General features: G+C 40.2%; 1 pseudogene; it reads right to left on the bottom strand.

Annotated features, from left to right (window-relative positions):
- Positions 1 to 16,017: 16,017 nt before the first annotated feature.
- On the bottom strand, positions 16,018 to 16,973 carry LOC121482661 (annotated as a pseudogene).
- Positions 16,974 to 17,364: the final 391 nt, after the last annotated feature.

The raw sequence follows: 17,364 nt of genomic DNA, 5'->3' as shown, positions 1-17,364 counted from the left end.
TGGTATTGGTATAGCCAATCTTACTATCTTATACTGCTATTTGTACATTGTCTTTTTCACCTTTTTATACCCAAATTATTTTTATCTCTGAGGGTAAACTGTGTCGCCTATATATAGTATATGATTGGATATTTTCTTTCTAATCCACTTAAACTCTGTTATTGGATGGAACTATTTAATACATTCTCAATTAATATTATTTATATTGGTTTTATGTTTGTCATTTTAATATTTGTTGTTTAGTTTCAATACTTTTTAAAAGATTTTATTATTTATTTATTTGAGAGAGAGACAGAGAGCGAGCGAGCTCATGAGCATGGAGCAGGGCAGAGTCAGGCTGCTAAGCAGGGAGCCTGACACAGGGCTTGATACCAGGACACTGGGATCATGACCTGAGCTGAAGGCAGATGCTTAACTAACTGAGTCACCTAGGCACCCCTACCTTAATACATTTTTATTTTTCTACTCTTCTTTTATTGCTTCTTTTTTTGCATCATGGCAGTTTTTTATTGTTCCATATTTCACTGCATCAGTGGTTATTTTATTCTACGATTTAGAGTTATTTTGCCTTGTTTATTCTAGGAATTACCACATATACATCGTAAATTATTTTTTAAAAAATCAAATTTCAACATTTTGCTTGTTTCACTGAGGATTGGGTCCATTGACATCCTTACAATGCCATCCTAAAAGTACAACTAAGAACAGGATTTTAACATTATCAGTCTTTGTAAGTTTTATGTCATTTTTTTTCTAGCTCTTAGGTTTTGTAGAACATTGTGTATATAGGTATTAAAATATAATTCTTTAGTATATTTATTAGTTTCTCAAGTTAATATGAATTTTCCCATTATTTTCTTTGGGAAAATTCAAGAACAGAATAATCATATAATGATTTCCTCCCATCATCATATGGTTTCACTCATACGTGGAATATAAGAAATGGTAAAAGGACTTATAAGGGAAAGGAGAGGAACTGAGTGGGAAAAATTAGACAGGGTGACAAACCATGAGAGATTCCTAACTCTGGGAAACAAGGGGGTGCAGAAGGGGAGGTGGGTGGGTGTATGGGTTAGCTGGGTGACAGGCACTGAGGAGGGCACTTGATGGGATGAGCACTGGGTGTTATACTATATGTTGGAAAATTGAATTTAAATTTTAAAAAAAAGAGCAGAATAATCAGAGCCCCCCATTCTATCATTTGATTATATGAACATGAAAGATAGAATCAATTATTAAATGTGTGCAATTCTCAGTGCTATGTACTGACTGATAGAGTTATAAACTATGATTTCTGCTTTTGTGATCAAGTTGGCATGCCTTGGAGGCCCCAATTAAATATTTCTGTGTGTGTCTGTAAAGGCTTTACTGGATGAGATTAACTTTTGATTTGGTGGACTCAATTAAGAAGATTGCACTTCACAATTAAGGAGGACATTATCAATCCATTGAGAGCCTGAATAGGACAAAAATCAAAGGAAGGAGGAATTTATCCCTTTTTTCTTTACTCACTGTTTGAACTGGGGCATCCCATCATGTCTACTCCTGCTCTTGAACTCTGGTTTTTGTTCTTCAATCTTTGGACTCAGACTGAATTAAACCATTGATGTGCCTGAGTCTTCAGCTTGCAGATGCCAGATAGATCATGGGGCATCTCAGCCCCCATAATCATGTGAACCAGTTCCTCACATCAAATCTCCTTTTATATATATATTTATATCTACATCTATCTCTCTATAAATTTTATTGGTTCTAGATCTCTGGAGAACCCTGACTAATACAGACTTTGGTACCAAAAGTGGCCCTAGAGAAACAGAATTTTAAGGATAAGTTTTCTAAATTTATTTTAGGATTTCTGAAATGGGTTCTTTAATATAATTGGTTTTGAAAATGCTGACATCCCTATTTTCAATAGTAAAAAACATACTGAACACCCATGTTGTGAATTGTTTATACAGACATTGCAAAATATCTTCATTGGATACACTTAATCAGTCATTTATAAGAATAAAAGAGCAAAGTGATTCTGTATATACTTTTGAACATCTTTTAATCACTATAAAATACAATAACATTGGTGGTTTGCTCCAAATTTCCCTCGACAAAGTGGTGAAGGTGAAAGATGAGCTGAGGGTTTCAAATACCCAGCTAAGGTACCACATAAATGACCTAAGAGCTTCTAAATGTACCCTAAAGGAGACCTTTATCTCCTGCAGCTGCAGGGCTGAAATTGCTGAAATCAGACATAAGACCTCATACAGCACCTGACTGGATTACAGTGCAGTTTGAACTTTCAGTCTCGTAAAGTGTCTATTGTTAAAATGGGGACATTGATTAGGAAAGAATGGGATCTAAATTGGGATAACAAGTGGGTAGAGACTATTGAATTTAGGGACATTACGATCCTAAACTCTGATGAGTCTTCTGTACCTATAGAAGACTTCTCTCCAATGCCAGTGAGATTGGCCATCTGAACTCAAGCAGAAGTGACTTCCCCTCTCCCACTGGCAGCAGTGTGTCCATACCCAGTAGTATTAGCTTCTTTACCCAAAGTAATATCTACCTTTTCATCGCAATCTGATTAAATTAATGTGACACTGCATGAGGAAACTGAAATGGTTTTACCTAAGGGAGTTGTCATGCAAGATAATTCTGATTCTCCTTAGGACTCACCTCCACCACCCCTTTTGGTTTCTAAAAATTATAACTAGGCTTAAATCCCATCAGGTACCTAAAGATAAGATTCCAGGAAGCCCTTAAATGTGACCCATGAAATGTGCTACACCCCAAAATAACTACTTCCAGTTTCTAATATGCAGACAGAAATCTGGAGAACATGTTTGAGAATAGATACTAAGAATGTGGAATAATGATGAAAGGAACATAAAGTTGTATTGGGTACTATTATTGACAGAAGCTTATTAACAAAGCGTTCTGCACTTAATGTTGTATCTTGTATAGTTAGAAAGGACCCTAATGTTTTTTTTGTTTGGTTGGCTGAAACATGAACAAAATGGAGGCCCATCATGAGCAAAATGGAAATGCCAGATATGCTTTGGTTTAATATAGTAGATGGGATTTGAAGGCTTAAGGAGGTTGGGATGTGAGAGGATTTTCCAACTAAGTGCTACTCACCCACACTGGGAGGATCTAGCATACATACCATGAGAAATAAATTTGTGATGGGAAACATAGGCATCCCTGAAGAGCTCTGGGATCATTTTTTAATATAGGACAGACTTCACAATGGGAACTGCAATCACTGGACTGGGAAACCAGAATGTAATGGGAGAGTTCTTGGAGTGACAGCAGAAAAATGGTCCTGTAAGAATCTACCCCTTGCCCTTCTACCCAAAACATTAAGTTGAGCAACTATGCACATGTAATAATACCTTCACAAGAGTGAAGAGCTACACTTGAGGCATAACAACACCTGGATGAAGACCAGAAATAAGAAAAAGACATATTGAAGATGTTAGGAAAGCTAGAACTCCTATCCTTTCTTCCCCAAGCCTTTGCAGCCCAGCATGGAGAACATTTCTAATGACAGTAGAGTAACAGGACCACCCAACTTCACTGAGGATTAAAGAGATTGCCCACCCCCACACCAGGTGAAACGTTTCAGTCATAGGTGGCTTCCTCTAGGCTCCCACAAACCCAGGACCCAGGCCCATACTAGCAGCTGGTGGCTCCAGTGGCCCCAAGGAGATTCTTGGTTCCAGGCTCCTGGCAGGCTCCTATGAACACAGACCCTGGCACACATTAATGCCTGCCTACTTTGACATACTAGGAAGCTTCCATGGCAGGGCTCCTCATGGGTTATAAGGTCCAGTCTCATACTGGCATTTGCTGGCTCAAGAAACCTGAGGCATATACCATAGTGGTAGGTTACTTTCAGGATCCTGGGAATTCAGGCTCCATCATATCCAGTCACCTGCTGGCTTAGGACTTAATGTAAGACTACATGTAAGATTACCTGTGAAATCCAAAACAGTAAAACTACTGTAAGATATAAAAAAGATTCAGCTCTATAACACTGGACTTGGAAATAATTTCTTGGATATGACACCAAAATTGCAAACAACAAAGACACATATAAATAATTGGGGCTACATCAAACTAAAAAGCTTTTCCACAGTGAAATAAACAATCAGCAAAATAAAAAGGCATCCTACAGAATGGGAGAAAATTTTTGCAACCATATATCTGATGAGGGGTTAATATCCAAATTGTATAGGGAGCTCACACAACTCAATAGCAAAATAACAAGCAAACCAATTTAAAAATGGGCAAAGGACTTGAATACACATTTTTCCAAAGAAAACATACAAATGGACATTGGGTACATTAAAAGATGCTCAACAATGCTATTTATCTGCATTATTCTAACCCATTTACTGATATACCTGAAAAGATGCTTGTTTTGAGTAAGGCCCAGAAGAGAAGGCTCTGCAACCTAGTCTAGGCTGCTGCTGCTGTGCAAGCTGCTCTGCCACTTAAACCATAAAATACCACAAGTATCACAGACACTGAATGTTTAACCATGGGCCACCTGAATTGCCCATGATGAACTGGGTAAGCCTATCAAGCTATAAAGTTGGGCTGGCACATTTGTACTCCACCATCAAATGGAGATAATACACACATTATCAGGCCCATGTAGGTTCTGAAGGTAAATTAAGTTACATGAAGAAGTGTCCAGAATACCCATGGTCCCCATTCCTATTACACTGCATTCTCTCTCTTGGATTAAACCTATGGTCTCATGGCAAATTACCTACAATCAGGGGGAAGACTCAGGCCTAGTTTAGAGATTGCTCTGTATGATATACAGGTACTATTTAGGAGTGGACAGCTGGAGCACTATAGTCCCTCTCTGGGTCATCACTGCAATATAGCATTAAAAAGAAATCCTCCCGGTGGGCAACACTTTGAGCAGTATACCTGGTTGTTCACTTTGCCTGAAGCAGAAATTGACAGACATACATTCATGAGCTATGTCCAATGATTTGGATGAATGATTAGGAAGAAAACCTTCCAAGTTCCTTTGGAAGGAACATGATTGGACAATTGAGGGCAAGGAAATTTGGGGAATAGGTATATGGCTAGACCTCTCGGAATAAGCAATAAATGTGAAGATGTTTATGTCCCATGGAAATGCTCACTAAAGGGTGACCTCAGCCAAGGAGGATTTTAATAGGCAAGTGGATAGGATGACCTATTATTTGGATACAAGTCAGCCTCTTTCCCTGGCCAACCATATCATTACCTGGCTAGTGAACAAATTGACCATAGTGGCAGTTATGGAAGTTATGCATGGGCTTAAAATCATAGACTTCTATTAACCAACCTGCCTATGGCTACTGTTGAGTGCCCAATATGCTGGCAACAGAAACAAATACTGATTTTCCAGTATGGCTCCATTCCCTAGAGTACCAGACAGTACCTGCTAATGTATTAATCACACTGGATTCCTTTCATCATGGAAGAGACAGCATTTTTTTCTTAATGGAAAAGATATTCATTGTGAATATGGATCTGCCTTTCATGAATGTATTGATTTTGCCAAAACTATCATTAATGGGTTTACAGAATTCTTTGTTTACTGTCATGCTTCTGAACTCACTTTATGGCAAAATAAGTACAACAATGGGTCCATGCTCATAACACTCACTGGTTTTTACATGCTCCCCACCATCCTGAAATATCTGGCTTGCTGGAATGGTGGAATGGCCTTTTGAAGACTCAGTTACAGTACTAGCTGATGACAATACATTGTAGAGATAGGAAACAGTTCTCCATAGGCTTTTTATGCTCTGAATCAATTTCTAATATATGGTACCATTTATTTTATAGCCAGAGTTCATGGATACAGGAATCAAGGGCTAGAAATGGGTGTGGCACCACTCATTATTTCTCCTAGTAATGCACTAGCAAACTATTTGCTTCCTGCTTCCATAATTTTATGCTCAGATAACCTAGAGTGCTAGGTTTGTTTATTCCAGAGGGATAAATACCAGGAGACAGAACAAAGATTCATCTGTGATTAAGGATAATAGAAAATCACAACAGTCCAATCTAGGGATGTCTAGTTGTGGTCCAAATGCTTCCACAATTAGTTTGAGTCATCCTAGTAGATAAAGAACCATGACCAGTTGAAGTGAGGTGCTTTTAGAAGGCAAAGGGCATACATAATGGGTAGTGGAAGAAGGTATTTATAAACATCAGCTACAATCACATAACCAATTACAGAAAAGAGTACTGTAGTTGTCATGGGTATTCCCTCCTTATTTTGTTATGAATGCATTTGCATGTGTGTTGTACATGCACACACTATTTATATACAGTAATATCTGAAATATGTATATCTGTTTTATTTTATCTCTTATTCAATTATTATATAACATAAAATGTCTTGATGTTTTATATCATAGTATTTAAATTATAAGATATCAATAACATTAAACAATAGTCAAGGACTTTACTTCCTCCTCTGGGGAAGGGGTAAGTGCATGTTCAGTTGCATGCAGGATAGTTGTATCATGTTGGGTGGAATTATGACCATTCTTGTGTTTATTTGGAGGTTAAGTATGGTTTAAAGAGATTCATATGGGTGCCAGACTAACAAGAAGTGGACTTGTAATGATTACTTTTTTGTGTCAGCTTGACTGGCCATGAGGTGCCCAGATTAAACAGTATTTCTGTTTTTTTGTTTGTTTGTTTGTTTTTTTGTGTTTTGTTTTTGCCCCAGGTGTTTCCAGATGAAATTAGTATTTTATTTGGTGGATTCAGTAAAGTAGGTTAGTCTCCCTGATGTGGGTGGGCATTGCCAATCTATTGAAGTCCTGAGTAGAACAAGAGACAGTGGAAGAAATAATTTACTATTTTCCTTGCCTTACTGTTGAGCTTGGACATCTCATCTCATCTGTCAGATTGGGATTTACACTCTTAGCTTTCCTGGTGCTCATGCCTTCAGATTCAGACTGAATTACACTACTGGCTTTCCTGAATCTGCAGCTTGCAGATGGAATTTCATGTGACTTCTAAGCTTCCATAACTATGTGAGCAAATTCTTCATGGAGAACCCTGCATAATACCATTCTTAAATAACTTTCAATTCAAGTTTTCCTCCTAAGTGCAGGAACTAATATAGAAATGAATAAAGTATTTGCTAAAAATAAACTGGGCATGCGTGGTTCAATTACTTTTTCCCTTTTCACTATTGTCCTTTTAAACTCCACTTCCAATTTGGAATCAGATTTTCCACAGAGGTCATTTGTTCTGCTTTCCTCCTACATGCCTTAATTTTTATAGGATATATTAAAATTGGGTTTGGGGAGCAAATATAGTACAATAGACAAAAAACTTGAAAATATACAGAAAGTAGAATTTTGATACAAATATATAGGTTAAATTGAGATCATTTATGTTAGCTGTGGTTGAATGGTGAGTCCACTGGCACATTGCTGGGTATCCAAAGACAGTAGAATGGGTAGAGGGTGTGAATTCCAGTGGAAATTCTTCTATTAGCAGAATCCTAAGCAGTTTTCCTTTGGTACTATTTTGGGTATGGATTGGTTTCCTCTCTTTCTTCCCACTTTCAAGTTCATCTATGAACTACTTTTCCAATACATTAATTTTATATTTAAGTTAGTCAGAAGAGGTTTCTGTTTGGGGCACCTGAGTGGCTCAGTCTGTTAAGCATCTGACTCTTGATTTTGGTTCAGGTTATGACCTCAGGGTCATGAGATCAAGCTGCATATGTTGCTTCACCATGGAGTTCTACATTGAGTGTGGAGCCTGCATAAGATTATCTCTCCCTCCCTGGGCTTCCTCCCCCACTCACACATGCACATGTGTACGCTTTCTAAAAATAGTGGTTTCTCCCTTTTGCCAGGAAGAACCAAGTATATACACTGTCACTTGTAAAATAAGGATGCTATTAGTTGACTTCTCACAGAGTTGTTATGAGGATTTCATGAGGACCCTCATAAAAAGTTTTTAGTACAGTGTGTGATATCTAATAAGTGTTCTATAAAAGTAATTTTAGACATGTATTATTTTGACAGATTTCAACAAATTTTTATTTTTTTATTTTTTTTAATTAATTTTTATTGGTGTTCAATTTACCAACATACAGAAAAACACCCAGTGCTCATCCCGTCAAGTGTCAACCTCAGTGCCCGTCACCCATTCCCCTCCAACACCCGCCCTCCTCCCCTTCCACCACCCCTAGTTCATTTCCCCGAGTTAGGAGTCTTTATGTTCTGTCTCCCTTCCTGATATTTCCAACATTTCTTTTCCCTTCCTTTATATTCCCTTTCACTATTATTCATATTCCCCAAATGAATGAGAACATACACTGTTTGTCCTTCTCCGATTGACTTATTTCACTCAGCATAATACCCTCCAGTTCCATCCACGTTGAAGCAAATGGTGGGTATTTGTCGTTTCTAATTGCTGAGTAATATTCCATTGTATACATAAACCACATCTTCTTTATCCATTCATCTTTCGATGGACACCGAGGCTCCTTCCACAGTTTGGCTATTGTGGACATTGCTGCTAGAAACATCGGGGTGCAGGTGTCCCGACGTTTCATTGCATCTGAATCTTTGGGGTAAATCCCCAACAGTGCAATTGCTGGGTCGTAGGGCAGGTCTATTTTTAACTCTTTGAGGAACCTCCACACAGTTTTCCAGAGTGGCTGCAGCAGTTCACATTCCCACCAACAGTGTAAGAGGGTTCCCTTTTCTCCGCATCCTCTCCAACATTTGTTGTTTCCTGCCTTGTTAATTTTCCCCATTCTCACTGGTGTGAGATGGTATCTCATTGTGGTTTTGATTTGTATTTCCCTGATGGCAAGTGATGCAGAGCATTTTCTCATGTGCATGTTGGCCATGTCCATGTCTTCCTCTGTGAGATTTCTCTTCATGTCTTTTGCCCATTTCATGATTGGATTGTTTGTTTCTTTGGTGTTGAGTTTAATAAGTTCTTTATAGACTTTGGAAACTAGCCTTTTATCTGATATGTCATTTGCAAATATCTTCTCCCATTCTGTAGGTTGTCTTTTAGTTTTGTTGACTGTATCCTTTGCTGTGCAAAAGCTTCTTATCTTGATGAAGTCCCAATAGTTCATTTTTGCTTTTGTTTCTTTTGCCTTTGTGGATGTATCTTGCAAGAAGTTACTGTGGCCGAGTTCAAAGAGGGTGTTGCCTGTGTTCTCTTCTATGATTTTGATGGACTCTTGTCTCACATTTAGATCTCTCATCCATTTTGAGTTTATCTTTGTGTATGGTGAAAGAGAGTGGTCCAGTTTCATTCTTCTGCATGCGGATGTCCAATTTTCCCAGCACCATTTATTGAAGAGACTGTCTTTCTTCCAATGGATAGTCTTTCCTCCTTTATCGAATATTAGATGACCATACATTTCAGGATCCACTTCTGGATTCTCTATTCTGTTCCATTGATCTATGTGTCTGTTTTTGTGCCAGTACCACACTGTCTTGATGACCACAGCTTTGTAGTACAACCTGAAATCTGGCAATGTGATGCCCCCAGCTATGGTTTTCTTTTTTAAAATTCCCCTGGCTATTCGGGGTCTTTTCTGATTCCACACAAATCTTTAAATAATTTGTTCTAACTCTCTGAAGAAAGTCCATGGTATTTTGATAGGGATTGCATTAAATGTATAAATTGCCCTGGGTAACATTGACATTTTTACAATATTAATTCTGCCAATCCATGAGCATGGAATATTTTTCCATCTCTTTGTGTCTTCCTCAATTTCTTTCAGAAGTGTTCTATAGTTTTTAGGGTATAGATCTTTTACCTCTTTGGTTAGGTTTATTCCTAGGTATCTTATGCTTTTGGGTGCAATTGTAAATGGGATTGACTCCTTAATTTCTCTTTCTTCAGTCTCATTGTTAGTGTATAGAAATGCCATTGATTTCTGGGCATTGATTTTGTATCCTGCCACACTACCAAATTGCTGTATGAGTTCTAGGAATCTTGGGGTGGAGGCTTTTGGGTTTTCTATGTAGAGTATCATGTCATCGGCGAAGAGGGAGAGTTTGACTTCTTTTTTGCCAATCTGAATGCCTTCAATGTCCTTTTGTTGTCTGATTGCTGAGGCGAGGACTTCCAGAACTATGTTGAACAGCAGTGGTGAGAGTGGACATCCCTGTCTTGTTCCTGATCTTAGGGGAAAGGCTCCCAGTGCTTCCCCATTGAGAATGATGTTTGCTGTGGGCTTTTCGTAAATGGCCTTTAAGATGTCGAGGAAAGTTCCCTCTATCCCAATACTCTGAAGGGTTTTGATCAGGAATGGATGCTGTATTTTGTCAAATGCTTTCTCTGCATCTAATGAGAGTATCATATGGTTCTTGGTTTTTCTCTTGCTGATATGATGAATCACATTGATTGTTTTACGAGTGTTGAACCAGCCTTGTGTCCCAGGAATAAATCCTACTTGGTCATGGTGAATAATTTTCTTAATGTGTTGTTGGATCCTATTGGCTAGTATCTTGTTGAGATTTTTGCATCCATGTTCATCAGGGATATTGGTCTGTAATTCTCCTTTTTGGTGGGGTCTTTGTCTGGTTTCGGAATTAAGGTGATGCTGGCCTCATAGAACGAATTTGGAAGTACTCCATCTCTTTCTATCTTTCCAAACAGCTTTAGTAGAATAGGTATGATTTCTTCTTTAAACGTTTGATAGAATTCCCCTGGGAAGCCATCTGGCCCTGGACTCTTGTGTCTTGGGAGGTTTTTGATGACTGCTTCAATTTCCTCCCTGGTTATTGGCCTGTTCAGGTTTTCTATTTCTTCCTGCTCCAGTTTTGGTAGTTTGTGGCTTTCCAGGAATGCGTCCATTTCTTCTAGATTTCCTAATTTATTGGCGTACAGCTGTTCATAATATGTTTTTAAAATCGTTTGTATTTCCTTGGTGTTGGTAGTGATGTCCCCTTTCTCATTCATGATTTTATTAATTTGAGTCTTCTCTCTCTTCTTTTTAATAAGGTTGGCTAATGGTTTATCTATCTTATTAATTCTTTCAAAGAACCAACTTCTGGTTCTGTTGATCTGTTCCACAGTTCTTTTGGTCTCGATATCATTGAGTTCTGCTCGAATTTTAATTAACTCTCTTCTTCTGCTGGGGGTGGGGTCTATTTGTTGCTTTTTCTCTAGTTCCTTTATGTGTAAGGTGAGCTTTTGAATTTGAGATCTTTCCAGTTTTTGAATGGATGCTTGGATTGCGATGTATTTCCCTCTCAGGACTGCTTTTGCTGCATCCCAAAGATTTTGAACGGTTGTATCTTCATTCTCATTAGTTTCCATGAATCTTTTTAATTCTTCCTTAATTTCCTGGTTGACCTTTTCATCTTTTAGCAGGATGGTCCTTAACCTCCATGTGTTTGTGGTCCTTCCAAACTTCTTGTTGTGATTAAGTTCTAATTTCAAGGCATTATGGTCTGAGAATATACAGGGGACTATCCCGATCTTTTGGTATCGGTTCAGACCCGATTTGTGACCCAGTATGTGGTCTATTCTGGGGAAAGTTCCATGTGCACTTGAGAAGAATGTGTATTCAGTTGAGTTTGTATGTAAAGTTCTGTAGATATCTGTGAAATCCATCTGGTCCAATGTATCATTTAAAGCTCTCGTTTCTTTGGATATGTTGTGCTTAGAAGACCTATCGAGGGTAGAAAGAGCTAGATTGAAGTCACCAAGGATAAGTGTATTATTATCAAAGTATTTCTTCAGTTTGGTTATTAATTGGTTTAAATATTTGGCAGCTCCCACATTCGGGGCATATATATTGAGGATTGTTAAGTCCTCTTGTTGGATAGATCCTTTGAGTATGAGATAGTGTCCCTCTTCATCTCTCACTATAGGCTTTGGGGTAAATTTTAATTTATCTGATATAAGGATGGCAACCCCTGCTTTCTTTTGAAGACCATTTGAATGGTAAATGGTTCTCCAACCTTTTATTTTCAGGTTGTAGGTGTCCTTCTGTCTAAAATGAGTCTCTTGTAGACAGCAAATAGATGGGTCCTGCTTTTTTATCCAGTCTGAAATCCTGCGCCTTTTGATGGGGTCATTAAGTCCGTTCACGTTCAGAGTTACTATTGATAGATATGAGTTTAGTGTCATCATATCTATTCAGTCCTTGTTTTTGTGGATTGTTCCACTGAACTTCTTCTTAAAGGGGAATTTTAAGAGTCCCCCTTAAAATTTCTTGCAGAGCTGGTTTGGAGGTTACATATTCTTTCAGTTGCTGCCTGTCTTGGAAGCTCTTTATCTCTCCTTCCATTTTGAATGAAAGCCTTGCTGGATCAAGTATTCTTGTTTGCATGTTCTTTTCATTTAGGACCCTGAATATATCCTGCCAACCCTTTCTGGCCTGCCAGGTCTCTGTGGAGAGGTCTGCTGTTACCCTAATATTCCTCCCCATAAAAGTCAGGGACTTTTTTTCTCTTGCTGCTTTAAGGATCTTCTCCTTATCTTTGGAATTTCCAACCTTCACTATTAAATGTCGAGGTGTTGAACGGTTTTTGTTTATTTTAGGGGGGGATCTCTCTATTTCCTGGATCTGAATGCCTGTTTCCCTTCCCAGATTAGGAAAGTTTTGAGCTAGGATTTGTTCAAATACATATTCTGGCCCTCTGTCCCTTTCGGCGCCCTCAGGAACCCCAATTAAACGTAGGTTTTTCTTCCTCAGGCTGTCATTTATTTCCCCTAATCTATCCTCATGGTCTTTTAATTGCTTGTCTCTTTTTTCCTCAGTTTCTCTCTTTGCCACCAACTTGTCTTCTATGTCACTCACTCGTTCTTCCACCTCGTCAAGCCTCGTCGTTAGGACTTCTAGCTTGGATTGCATCTCGTTTAATTGATTTTTAATTTCTGCCTGATTGGATCTAAATTCTGCAGTCATGAAGTCTCTTGATTCCTTTATGGTTTTTTCTAGAGCCACCAGTAGCTGTATAATAGTGCTTCTGAATTGGCTTTCTGACATTGAATTGTAATCCATATTTTGTAACTCTGTGGGAGAGAGGGCTGTTTCTGATTCTTTTTTTTGAGGTGAGGTTTTCCTTCTAGTCATTTTGCTCAGTGCAGAGTGGCCAAAAACAAGTTGTATTGGGAAAAGGAGAAAAAGAGAGAGACGGAAAGAAAAGAGAAAAAGAAAAAAGACAAAGAAGAAAAAAAAGGGGGAAAAAGAGAAGAAAAAGAGAAAGAAAAAGAAAGAAAGGAGAAAAAAAAAGGGTGGGGTGGGGTGGCGTGGGGGAAGCAATCCGAAATCAAGAAGAAAGAAAGAAAAAAAAGCACAAAACAAAAACAAAAACAAAAAAAAACAAAAACAAAAAAACAAAAACAAAAACAAAAACAAAAACACGGGGGAGTATCCTCTGATTTTGTGTACTTTAAGTCCGTTGACTTCCCTTGGAACTGGTCTGTGTCGCTGGTCTTCTGGGGGAGGGGCCTGCTGTGCTGATTCTCAGGTGTTAGCACTTGGGGGAGCTGCTCTGCCCCTGCCTGGTGCAGGGCTCAGTGGGGGTGTTTACCCCGTGAGGCCCCGGGAGGAAGCCACAGTGGCGGGGGCAGCTCTGGGACCCTGGCGTCAGCTCCCGCAGTAGCTCCGGGGCTCTCCGTCTGCAGGGCCTGGGGGCTCCCGGGCGGGGCCGCTGATCTGCTCAGTTCCAGGCAGGAGCGTCCTTGCTGACCTGGGCCCTCCCGGCCTCTGCCTGTCCCGGGGGAGGCCGGATCCTGGGCTGTGTCCCGGCGCCCTGTGCTCCGGGGCCTGCGCTGTTGGATTCGCGCTCCCGCCCCGCAGCCCCCTCCGCGGAGCCGCCGCCCGAGCCCCCCCGAGCTGTTCCCGGAGCCGCGCAGCCCCCTCCGCGGAGCTTCTTCCTCCGCCCGAGCCGCCGCCGCTGAGCTGTTCCCGGAGCCGCGCAGCCCCCTCCGCGGAGCCGCCGCCCGAGCCCCTCCGAGCTGTTCCCGGAGCCGCGCAGCCCCCTCCGCGGAGCTTCTTCCTCCGCCCGAGCCGCCGTCGCTGAGCTGTTCCCGGAGCCCCGCAGTCCCCTCCGCGGAGCCGCCGCCCGAGCCCCTCCGAGCTGCTCCGGTCCCGCCGTGCTCTGCAGCCCTTAGGGAGCTCGGCGCACTCTCCCGGGGCGCAGGTGCCTGTTAGTGTCCCAGGGAGCCCGAGGGCATCCCCGCCCTCCTGGGGTCCTGCTCTAACTCCCTGCGGGCCCCTTTCCGCGGGGAAGGTTGGTGCAGCTCCTGCTCCTCCGGGACGGGGCTCTCCTGTCCTTTGGACACTCCCCCGGCCTCAGCCCGGCTCCTCGCGGGGCCCCTCCCCCTTGGAGGCCTTTTGTGTCTTTATTTCTTTTTTCCCGTCTTCCTACCTTGATAGAAGCGCGAACTCTTCTCACTGTAGCGTTCCAGCTGGTCTCCCTTTAAATCTCAGGCCGAATTCGTAGATTTTCAGGATGATTGGATGGTTTTCTAGGTAATTTGTTGAGGACAGGTGACCTGGAGACCCTGCTCTGCCGCCATCTTGCCTGTTTTATTTTTTTTGATGTACTCCCAATAGTTTTTATTTTCTTTCCTTTGCCTTGGGAGATATATCTAGGAGAAAAATATTGCTATAGCCAATGTCAGAGAAACTACTGCCTGTGTACACATATAGGATTTTAAAATTTTAGATCTCACATTTAAGTTTTTAACCCATTTTGAGTTTATATCTGTGTGTGGTGTTAGAAAGTTGTCTGTTTTTATTCTTTTACATGTAGCTGTATGGTATTCTCAGTGCCATTTATTGAAGAGACTTTCTTTTTCCCATTGTACATTCTTGATTCCTTTGTCATACATTAATTGACCATAGATGCATGGGTTTGCTTATGGGATCTCTATTCTGTTCTATTGATATATGTGTATATTTTTGTGCTTGTACCATACTTTTTTGATTTCTATATTTTGTTAGTGGGAATGTAATTTGGTACAGCCATCAAGGAAAAGTGTATGAGGTTCCTCACAAAAATTTAAAATAGAAATACCATATGATACAACAATTCTAGTACTGGGTATTTACCCAAAGAAAACAAAAACACTAATTAAAAAGATATATGCATGCTTATGTTTAATGCAACATTATTTCCGTTAGCTAAGACATGGAAGCAATCTAAGAATTCATCAATAGATAAATGGATAAGGAAGATGTGCTACATATATACAATGGTGTATTATACAGCCATATAAAAGAATGAGATCATGCCATTTGAGACAACATATATGGACCCAAAGGATATCATGCTAGTGCATTAAGTCAAATTGGGAAAGAAAAATACCATATAATGTAATTAATATTTTAAAAAATCAAATGAATAAACAAGAAAAACCAGAATCAGACATGTAAATTCAGAGAACAAGTTGATAGCTGCCAGAGAGAAGGGGATTTGGGGGATGGACAAAATTTGTGCAGGGGAGTGGGAGACACAGGTTTCCTACCATGTCTTCACCTCTCCTACACTTTTTGATGTAGCCTCCTCTGTACAATTCACTGTGGAAAGTCTGTTTTGCTAGTCTTCACGTCAGTTTCAAAGTTAGTTCTACATATGTAGGTGCTATCTCATTGTGTCTGTGAGATGAGGTGCGATCAGGATCCTCCTACTGTACCATCTCCCCAGAAGTGCTTTTTTTTTTATTGCCATTTTGAAATGTACAGTTCTGTCACACTAAATACTTTCACAGTGTTGTGTAACTATCACCACCACCCTTCTCCAGAACTATCTGATTGTTCCCAGCTAAAACTCTGTAAACATTATACATTACGTCCCCTTTACCCAGGCCTCTGGCAACTACCATTCCACTTTCTGTGTTTATGGATTTGACTCTCTTAGGTTCTTCATATAAGCAGAATTATTCAACATCACCCTTTGTGACTGGCTTATTATACTTAATGTCTTTAAAGTTTATCCAGGTTGTAACATATGTCGGAATCTCCTTTCTTTTTTAAGCTCAATAATCCATTTTATATATGATGATCTTGATCTTTATTGTGCTGGACACCAGGGCAGTGATATTCTGCATTCTGATCAGGAATACTGGGGTATATGGTGTTTCCACCAGACAGAACCTTGTTGGTGTAGAGGTCTTTGCAGATGTCACACTTCATGATGAAGTTGAGCGTAGTTTCACAGATACCACGGGATTCCATGCCCAGGAAGGATGGCTCAAAAAGTACCTAAAGGCAGCAGAGCTGCACATTGTCAATGGTGATGACCTTTCCATCTGGCAGTTCCTAACTCTTCTCTAAGGAAGAACTGGAAGCCACAGTGGCCATCTCCTGCTCAAAGTCCAGGGCAATATAGCCCAGCTTCTCCTTGATGTCACACATGATTTCCTGTTAAGCAGTGATGGTGAACCTGTAGCCATGATCCATGAGGATCTTCATGAGATAGTCCATTGGGTCCCAGGCAGCCAGATCCAGACACAAGATGGCATGGAGTAGGATGTATCTCTCATAGATAGGCACAGTGTGGGTGACCCAGTCACCAGAGTCCATTACGATGCCAGTGGTATGGCCAAAGGAGTACAAGGAGAGCATGGTATGGATGGCCACCTACATGACTGGGATATTGAAGGTCTCAAACTTGATCTGGGTCATCTTCCCATGGCTGGCCTTGAGGTTCAGGTAGCCTTGGTTAGCAGCATGGGGCGTTGCTTGGGGGCCACATGTAGTTCGTTGTAGAAGTTGTGGTGCCAGATCTTCTCCGTGTCATCCCAGTTGGTGATGATACCATGCTGGAAGGGTACTTCAGGGTCAGGATGCCCGTCTTGCTCTGGGCCTCATCACCCATATAGGAGTCCTTTTGGCTCATCCTCACCATCATGTCCTGGTGCCAGTGATGCCCCACAATGAAGGGGAAGACAGTCACAGGGTATTTGTAGGCTGTGAAGACAGCCCTACACATGTTTATTAAATCATTTCAGCCATTCAGTGTCTTTTGATTGGAGAATTTAAACCATTTACTTTTAAAGTAATTATTGACATGTAAGAATTTAGCACTATCTTATCAATTATTATATATAATTAAATTTTTATTTATCTATAAATATATTTGTCTAATGCTTGTCTACCCTTCTTCTCATTTATACCTTAATTATAAGTGATTTAAAATATTTTTAGTACTCCATTTTATTTTTTCTAATGGTGTATTGCCTTTACTTTTTAGCCTTTATATTGATTTCTCTAGGGATCAAAATGTGCATCCTAATTAGAATTAATATTTTACCCTTTCACAGAAAATCTAAGATTCTTATACAAATATATGTCCATTTACCCCCATTGTTAGTTCTGTTGTT

This window comes from Vulpes lagopus, chromosome X (assembly GCF_018345385.1).
Source record: "Vulpes lagopus strain Blue_001 chromosome X, ASM1834538v1, whole genome shotgun sequence".
In the NCBI taxonomy this organism is placed as follows: Eukaryota; Metazoa; Chordata; class Mammalia; order Carnivora; family Canidae; genus Vulpes; species Vulpes lagopus.
The sequence above is the reverse complement of the archived record's forward strand: the minus strand, read 5'-3'. Positions and strand labels throughout refer to the sequence as shown.